This window comes from Poecilia formosa, unplaced genomic scaffold (assembly GCF_000485575.1).
Source record: "Poecilia formosa unplaced genomic scaffold, Poecilia_formosa-5.1.2 Scaffold1186, whole genome shotgun sequence".
NCBI classification, from domain to species: Eukaryota; Metazoa; Chordata; class Actinopteri; order Cyprinodontiformes; family Poeciliidae; genus Poecilia; species Poecilia formosa.
Window position 1 is genome coordinate 8,357 of NW_006801125.1, and position 8,088 is coordinate 16,444.

Below are 8,088 nucleotides of genomic sequence, written 5' to 3' on the forward strand. Positions count from 1 at the left end.
TTCCAGAAGGCTCCCTCTTGTGGTGGATATATATGTGACGTTAACAGAAATGTATATTCAGTAAATGAGACCAGTAAAGAGAATGTCAGTTTAATAATAATCAGATAGGACGTACAAATTATTCAATACATTGTGCTTTATTTATTCAGCTTTTAAGGCTATATTAGCCAGTTATATGTAAAATGCTATTGACTTTTTAATATGCTCAAACTTTTTTACTTAATGTTTTTACATTAACAAATTATTTACAAAGATTAATTTATGATGGATGGTAGATGGATGCAGGCATTTTGTCCCTTCTAAATTATATTATATTGTGTCAGAATAAATACGAACAACAAAATACAAACTGCAACACATTTACCAAAAAGAAAAAAATTAGAACAAGACACAGTTTAGGATATCATTACATAGGTTCTAGATAAACCAGTATCTGTTTATCTTGTCTTATTAGCATTTCTACATTAAATAACAAATTAACAATTATTTAAGTTAAAGGAAATTTTAAAAATACTCTGGACCAAAATATTTGGAGTTACAAAAAAGATCTCAAAATGTTATAGTCTAATTTAAATAGGAAATGTTTGGTAATATTCCAAAAAGCTTGGTAATTGAGTTTTTGAATTGCTTTAAGCAATAGTGTAATTTCTGTCTTTCCTAGACTAAAGCACTACATTGTATTGTTTTGCTATCTGAACTATTTCAGTTGAACTATTTCTTAACTCAAATAAACCATTTCCTTTTTTATTGACATTTCGTTGTCTATAAAATTCCATAGTTTGTTATAATCACATTTATCATACATTTCAGCAACAAGAAAATTAAAAGTTCCTTACATGATAAAAACGTAATAAAATAAACAATTATTTTAAGAATGAGAAACTGCAAACATGGCATTACATTTTCTCAAATGCCATCATCAAAATATTAAAAAATAATTATAATCAAATATTGGAATGAAGACTAGAATTAATCAGTGTTTCAGTTACTACTAAAAAGGCAACCATGAACAAGTGGGTTTTTGACAGACTGCCCCAGGGCAGCTGTGGCTACTATCGAGTAGCTTGTGTTACGAAAATAAATTTAAAATAAGCTAGTTTTAGAACTTAACATGCCTTGATTGAAATAGCATAATTATAGTTTTAAAATTAATAACTTATTCTGCCCTATTGACCTTTATTTTACTTGTAGTTACAGCAGATCATTTGCTAAGATCTTTGATCTGCCCTTTGTCTGTCTGGGAAACAATCAGTAGAGTTTCCAGCTTTTCACACTGATCTGTGAAACCCAGCAGGGGTTTGGAGAAGCTCTGCTTTTACTTTATTTAGACAATGGGGCAAATGGCTTTAGAGAGAGGGTCAGAGACAGCTCCTGGTTGGATGAGCAAAGATACGCCTTATTTGAATGAATTAAATACAAGAAGATAAAACTTTCCACACAGAGTAACATATCAGATTTGCTCTTGCAATTCTCCAAAGACGTCTTTGGACGTCTTTGCTTTTCTTTCTTTCCTTCTTTTCCAAGTCTGTCAGGTAAATGAATGTATGTCTCTGTTGTTCTGCAGTTTCTGTGTAAATTCATGGATTAAACTGTTATTCTGTGACGTCAACACGCATTGTTATTTCCTTGTGGCCACACGCGGCCCGCCGAGAGGACCTGGGATCCAAAAGGAAGAGAGAGCCAGACTTTTTCCAAAATTAACTAATTTAGATATTCTTCCTTAACACTTGTCATCATCAGCGTGTGAATCTGTGCATAAATGGAAATGACTGATTTAATGTAAAGTATCTCTGAGTGTCCTACTAAAAGCCATATATAAGTCTGATACCATTTCATTTCATTTGATTTAAAAAAAAACTGTCTTTTTGTAGTTTTCTAGTAGTTTTCTAAAACTGAATCCTACTTCTCTATATTTGGTTCTGATTCTGAGGACTCAGGCTCGACTTGCATTAGAACCAGAACACCTAAGTATAACTAAGGTGAAACAGAAAGTCAATATATTTTGTTTTTATCTTCATTATCATAAATTTGCAATGTATGATTAACACATATCTTCATCAGGAACTATAATTTGAAAAATACCAGTTGCAAAATAGTCAAGCCATTTCAATCTGTAGAGACTTACACAGAGAGAGAAAAGGCAATTAGACAATTTTATTGGACCAAGAATTTGGCGCTCGGACACTGGCGGAAGACGTGCAAGCTGAGAATCGCAGTGAGCTTGAATGATCGGCTCGAACGAAGCTCAGGTAGATCTTCCCCCGGGCCCAGTCACTGGTGGTGGAGCGGAGCTTGGAGAGAGTTTTGAGGGGACCTGGAATCATCCAGGAGGCTGGTGGTGGAAACGGGGAGGAGGTGGGTTGAAGCACAACTGAAATGGGTGGATCAGAGGTTGCTTCGCCTTTTGAAGGAGCTCTTGCCAGGTGATTGGATCGAGGTGGAGCGGTGGTGCATCCAGGTTGGATGGGGTGAAGGCGTGGTGATAGGTGATGCCGGAAGAGTCTTACAGGTTGAATTTACGCCTAGGGCTTCATTTATTTTAAATGAGCAAAAAATCAAAGAGAATGCAGTAGAGAATTTCTAGTAATCATTTTCACACACAATTCTGAAACCTGTTTTGATCAAATTTAAAGGGAAAAATACATTTAAGAAATAATTTATTTGCTCCTCTCTTAGTTTCTTATTTAAATATGAACATCTCTAATTCTTCTAAAACTACTAAACAATTGACTATCACATCAAAACTGAAATTACTCCAAAAAATATCAGTGAAGACTGTTAAGTATTGTATTATAATTGTCATACCTAAACCTAAACATGGTTGAAATAACATTACCAGTTGTTTTCCTATTCACTCAAAGTGTATTTTTTTCCACATTTTTGGCAGTCGTGAATTTTGTTGTTTCTAGATGAATGGCTTGAAATGCAAAAATGCCTTTGAATATGATGGTTTAATTCAATCCTTTGTTACATTATGACTTGTCACACAACTGTTTCATGTGAAATCTTGTTTAACACTAAAAGATTTATGAACTTTTGTTATTTCCCAAACTTCAAAATTAAAAGAAAAATTATAGCTATTCTAATAAAAACCTACACTGAGTGAATAAATGTGAATCATCAAGTTTAGTTTTACTTTGTCAAATTCTGAGAGCGGACCAGAGAACCAAAACAAGCACTTGTAAATGATTGACAAATGTAGGCAAATAATCCTCTCAGCTATTTAGCTGTTTAACTTCCTCAAACATCTCTTCTCAAATGGCTCCTGCAACTGAATGGTGGTCAATTACATAAAAAAAGAAATGTTTTATACTTGGAATAAGATGGAAACAGCCATATTATATTCAATCATCATTGGAGTCATTCCAGGTGAGTTTTTACCGCACGGTACATCAGATACTATTTTACACTATTTCTAGTATAAAATATTAGAAATAGATCTCTGTTGACTAACAGAGCTTAGGAGCTATAATCCCCATGTTTCCCTAGGGAACATGGGATTTTTTTTTCTTTGCGTACCCTCACAAAACTTTTGTGTTACCTCGCAATAAGTTTTGCATTCCCTTGCAATATGCTTGCTGCAATATTTGCTGGTCTATGTTGCACACAGTCAGAAATGTCAGTTTAAAATTTGTTACATATTCCCAAAGAGCCTTGGTGAAACTGTATTTATTCTTAAATCTTTGGTCCTAAAAACGGATTGAAAATCGATTTATTCACTGCATGTTGTGATATAAACAAACCTGATACACATGATATTTTTATCTGCACATAAAAATGTCCCTTTAAACCATTCAGACTATCAACACAAAAGAGACACATTTCACCCGCTTATTTAGGCCTGTCGCCATAAACGATAAATCAATTTTCAAAACCTGACAGAAATCCTAGGTATAACTGTTCGGTGTCCAGCCACATAGCCACAAAATAATGGCTACAAGTCCAGTTAACTAATTTTTAAACCAGGCATTAATCAATGCTTTACTAGAATCTACCTGTGATGCATGTGGCTAGAGTCAGCGTAAAGTCCTGACCGAATGGAAATCATTATAACCTATTTATGTCACGTTAAAGAACAGCTGAAAACCTACCGGGTTGCAGTAGCAATTTGGCTCCAACTCCTCCCCTTGTCATTTCTATATTCTTTGAACGAAATGTTGAATAAATATTAATGTTGTTTCCACATATCATCTCCAATGTCCGCTGGACTTCGGGTTGCGCCGTGTCAGCTGTTTGGGATTCCCCTCCGTAATTTCCCCTCAAAAAGCAGAAGAATCCGCATTTCTGATTGGCTACCTGTCATATTCAACGGGCTGCATTGACGCTTCCAGTCGGGGGAAATCCCTGATTTAGATCGGAGCGGCCATGACGATCTACCGTAATACACCACACACTGCAGGATGATCGGTTACGAAATCACCAGCTGCCAACGTTCTAAGATTGTCTTAAGGGGAAAATAGGGGCAAAAAAATCGTGTGCCCATCTTCTCTATTTAATATGGAAGCCCATTTCCGCAATATAGTATACAGATTTCATATCCGTACTCTTTTGGTTGAATGCTGTATTTATTTCCACTTTGGCTTTATGTTGTTTAGCTTTTATTCAAGTACGTTTTTTGTTAATGGAGACTGAGAATCCATTTTATTTTTGGTTTTGGTTGTTTTGTTTATTTAGTTTATCAGTTCCAGTGTTATGTGTTCTTTTGAAAATAAAGTGCATCTCTGGCAGGAAATCACATGCATTATTAGTCATTTCCATTAAATCAGTGTCAAAAGGTCTGTCAAGTTCTTTTTGGTTTGATTAACTGTGTGATCCTCACTTGAAAAGGATCGTTTCCACTGTGAACTTTCAACTTGATCCCACTCAGAGAGACTTTAATTTCGTTGACTCATCTTTATTTTTTTACATGATGGCCCACATAGCTCATCTCAATAGGTGAAAAACCTCAAAAAGAAACAGAAAGACATCTATTACATTCTGACATTAATAAAGTAAATAACTTTTTTTTTTTTTAAAGAATAATAAATATATTTTTTTTTTGTTGATTCGACAGCAATACATAAATTGGCATTTCATTTTTATCAAAATTTGTTAAATACCCTCACAGACATTCCAACTGACATTTCCTTTTCTTTCTACTTTAACCAATAAACACCAAGTGTATTTCCTTCTTTTCTTTTCAATCCACTAACTTGACCTCAATAAGACTAAACAGTACAACACCAACAATACACAAACAATTCAGCAGTGAGCAGCAGCATTGAGTCTTACCGGCTGTCTTTCACAGCTTGTTGAAACTTTTACACAGTTCTGAGTCAAATGCTCCAGCACTGTTTGCATCGCATGCTCTCAAACCAGGACTGACAGGTCAGTCACACTAAAAGTAGCTGCACTCTGATTGCTAGGAGATTGAAGATTGAGTCCACCTGGTTCTCCTCACTAACAGGCAGAGGGGAGCTGCAGAAAGGTGCAGGGGAGTGACAGAAGGGAGTGGTTACCTAGCAGTTCACCAGAACAAGGTCTCAAAACAATATTATCGTTTATTGCAATAATTCTTTAGACAATTAATCGCTCGGCAAAATTTGTTATCGTGACAGGCCTATTTATACATTATAAATAATATCTATTTATCTCCATCAATTATAGGAGGAACAAAGGAAACAAGGAGACATGAAAAACAACATGATCAACTATAATAAAAATACCATTTGCTATGTATACATAAGAAATTTAATTGAACAAAAGTTAATAACAAACAAATGAATTAGGTACAGAAGAATAACCAGGGTTGTTAAACAGATACAAGTAAAAATTCACATTTTTGTTCTTACACTGCCATGTATGTTAATCTGAGAGACTTTTTGTTGGTAGAGTCTTATATATAGCAAAAAAATAAGATGAAATAATTTCATCTATCAAGGTCGAAATTTTCCTTTGACTCTAAAACGCTAAATCATATTCATAGAATCACATTATCAACAATTTGTGAATAAAGCAAAACACTTAGCATGCTATAGGGAAATGTTATTTAATTTGGTTAAAAATAATTATTGCACCGTCAATAAATGACGTCAAATAGATGTTCCTAGTTGCCAGAGAAACACAGTAGCATCTTCATGAGCTTAGAGCTTAGGCGCATTACTGCCACTTTCCATATTGGAGTATGGACCTAACTATTATAAACTCCCCATAATACCTGTTCTTCTTAGAAAACTAAAAATACTGCTAAAAACTATATCCCCAGATGATTTCTGAAATAATTCTCTAATATCTAATTTATTTTTAAAAATAAATTAGATATTAGGATTAGATAATTTGATTAATTAGAGATTTAATTCCTACTTAAATCTTTAATTAACATCTCTCTTCCCTGAACATATATTACATTCTAAAAAAGTATGTTGTACTGTTTCTAATTTTCCACAATAATTACAACAAGCTGTATTATGTTTATTAATTATTTTAAGAGTACTATTTAATCCTGTATGTCCAAATCTGGATATAATATCTTCTTCTTTTTTAGTTCTATTACATTTCCTTAATTCCCCAACTTTTTTTGGATACTATAATAAAACCTTGCATTGCCTCCTATATCCCACTGTTCTTGCCATTTTTTCTTGATATACATTTTTATAATATTCTTTATCTGTTATTATTTTATTTTTCATAATATTTAAATCTGGAATTACAGATGATATACCTACTTTATCATTTAACATTTTAGAAGCATCTGTATATATCTGTATGTACTCTGAATATTCTCTTTCTAGATAGCTGTCCACTTCCTTTTCCAACTGTCTCCCTTTTTTCAGTAAGTTTAAATCAACTGTCCAAAGATCCATGATGGAATAACAGGAATAACAACTACTAGTAGAAAGTTATCTATTCCAACAACTTTTACTTTATTTATAATTATCCATCCAAAACTATTAATTTTTTTCTTTTCTTTTTCTTGGCAAAGTTGCAGCGTAACATGTGGAAGATGAGCTTCATTATGTCCTTTAATATTTGCCCAGTAACTTATGGCTAATTGTTCTCTCCTGAGCTCCAGTGGAATCTCACCCATCTCAACTTGTAGAGAAGAAACTGGAGTGGTTTTCATCGCTCCACAACAAAGTCTTAATGCCTGATATTGTATTCTATCTATTTTTTAATAAACTATTGAAGCTGAATTGTATAAAATACATTCATAGTCAAAAATGTATCTAATTAGTCCAATCTAAATTGTCTTTAAAGCTTTCCTATCTGTTCCCCTCTGTTTGCTTCTCAAACATCTCATTATATTTATTTATTTACTTTTTTCAATTATTTTACCCTACATGTATTTTCCATGTAAGTTTTTGTTTAATCAAATCAAATACCCAAATATGTAATTTGATCTATTCTTTATATAACATCCCCATACAATTTGTTATTCACATTAATATTTAATTTTCTATTTGTAAAAACAACAAATTTAGACTTGGATGTTGAGAATCTAAATCCCCACTCTCTGGGGCCCGGTACAGAGGGGGAAAGTGATGAGAATTCTAGGGGCCCTGACCAACAGGGGGCCCTCCACAATTTAATTATTTATTTTTTGTTCACAGAAATAAAAATAAAAAAATTGGGGCCCTGTGAATTACAAAAATAATCATATTGTATTTTCAAAGATTGTTTTTAGGAGTAAAAATTGTATGTACTTCCCACTCCCAGATCAAAAAAACACACATCCATATTTGCCCTGAACTCCCCCTATCTGCGTTAAATGGTTAGTTCCTGCTTGGAGCGCTTCATAGTGACGTTGTTAGCAGCAGACAGTAGGAAACAAGAACCACTGTGGCAGTTACTATGCTGCTAAGAAAAGTTATAAAATCAGGTTTTCAAAAAGAAAGAAAAAAAAACAGAGGGAGAGAGAAAAAGGCAAGAGTGTTAATTTATAACCCAGTTTTTCTCCATGAGAGGTGAGTAGACTGTGTGAGATTATCAACTACTTAGCATAATGGGCTCTTTGCACCTCAGCTTCCGCGTTCGGGGTAAAGCGGCTCGATTGTTTCCGATCCAATACAAATATCATTTACATTAGGTGCTTGGCCAAGGTTTGTACAT

The 8,088-nt window shown here is 33.8% G+C and overlaps 1 long non-coding RNA gene across 1 annotated transcript in view; it reads left to right on the forward strand.

Annotated features, from left to right (window-relative positions):
* Positions 1 to 6,457: 6,457 nt before the first annotated feature.
* The window catches only part of LOC107835191 (uncharacterized), an 8,130-nt gene continuing 6,499 nt past the window's right edge, over positions 6,458 to 8,088 (forward strand). Inside the window, exons 1-2 of the long non-coding RNA XR_001661022.1 lie at positions 6,458 to 6,468; positions 7,667 to 7,674. This is a non-coding gene — a long non-coding RNA (uncharacterized LOC107835191). The remainder of the gene's footprint in view (positions 6,469 to 7,666; positions 7,675 to 8,088) is intronic.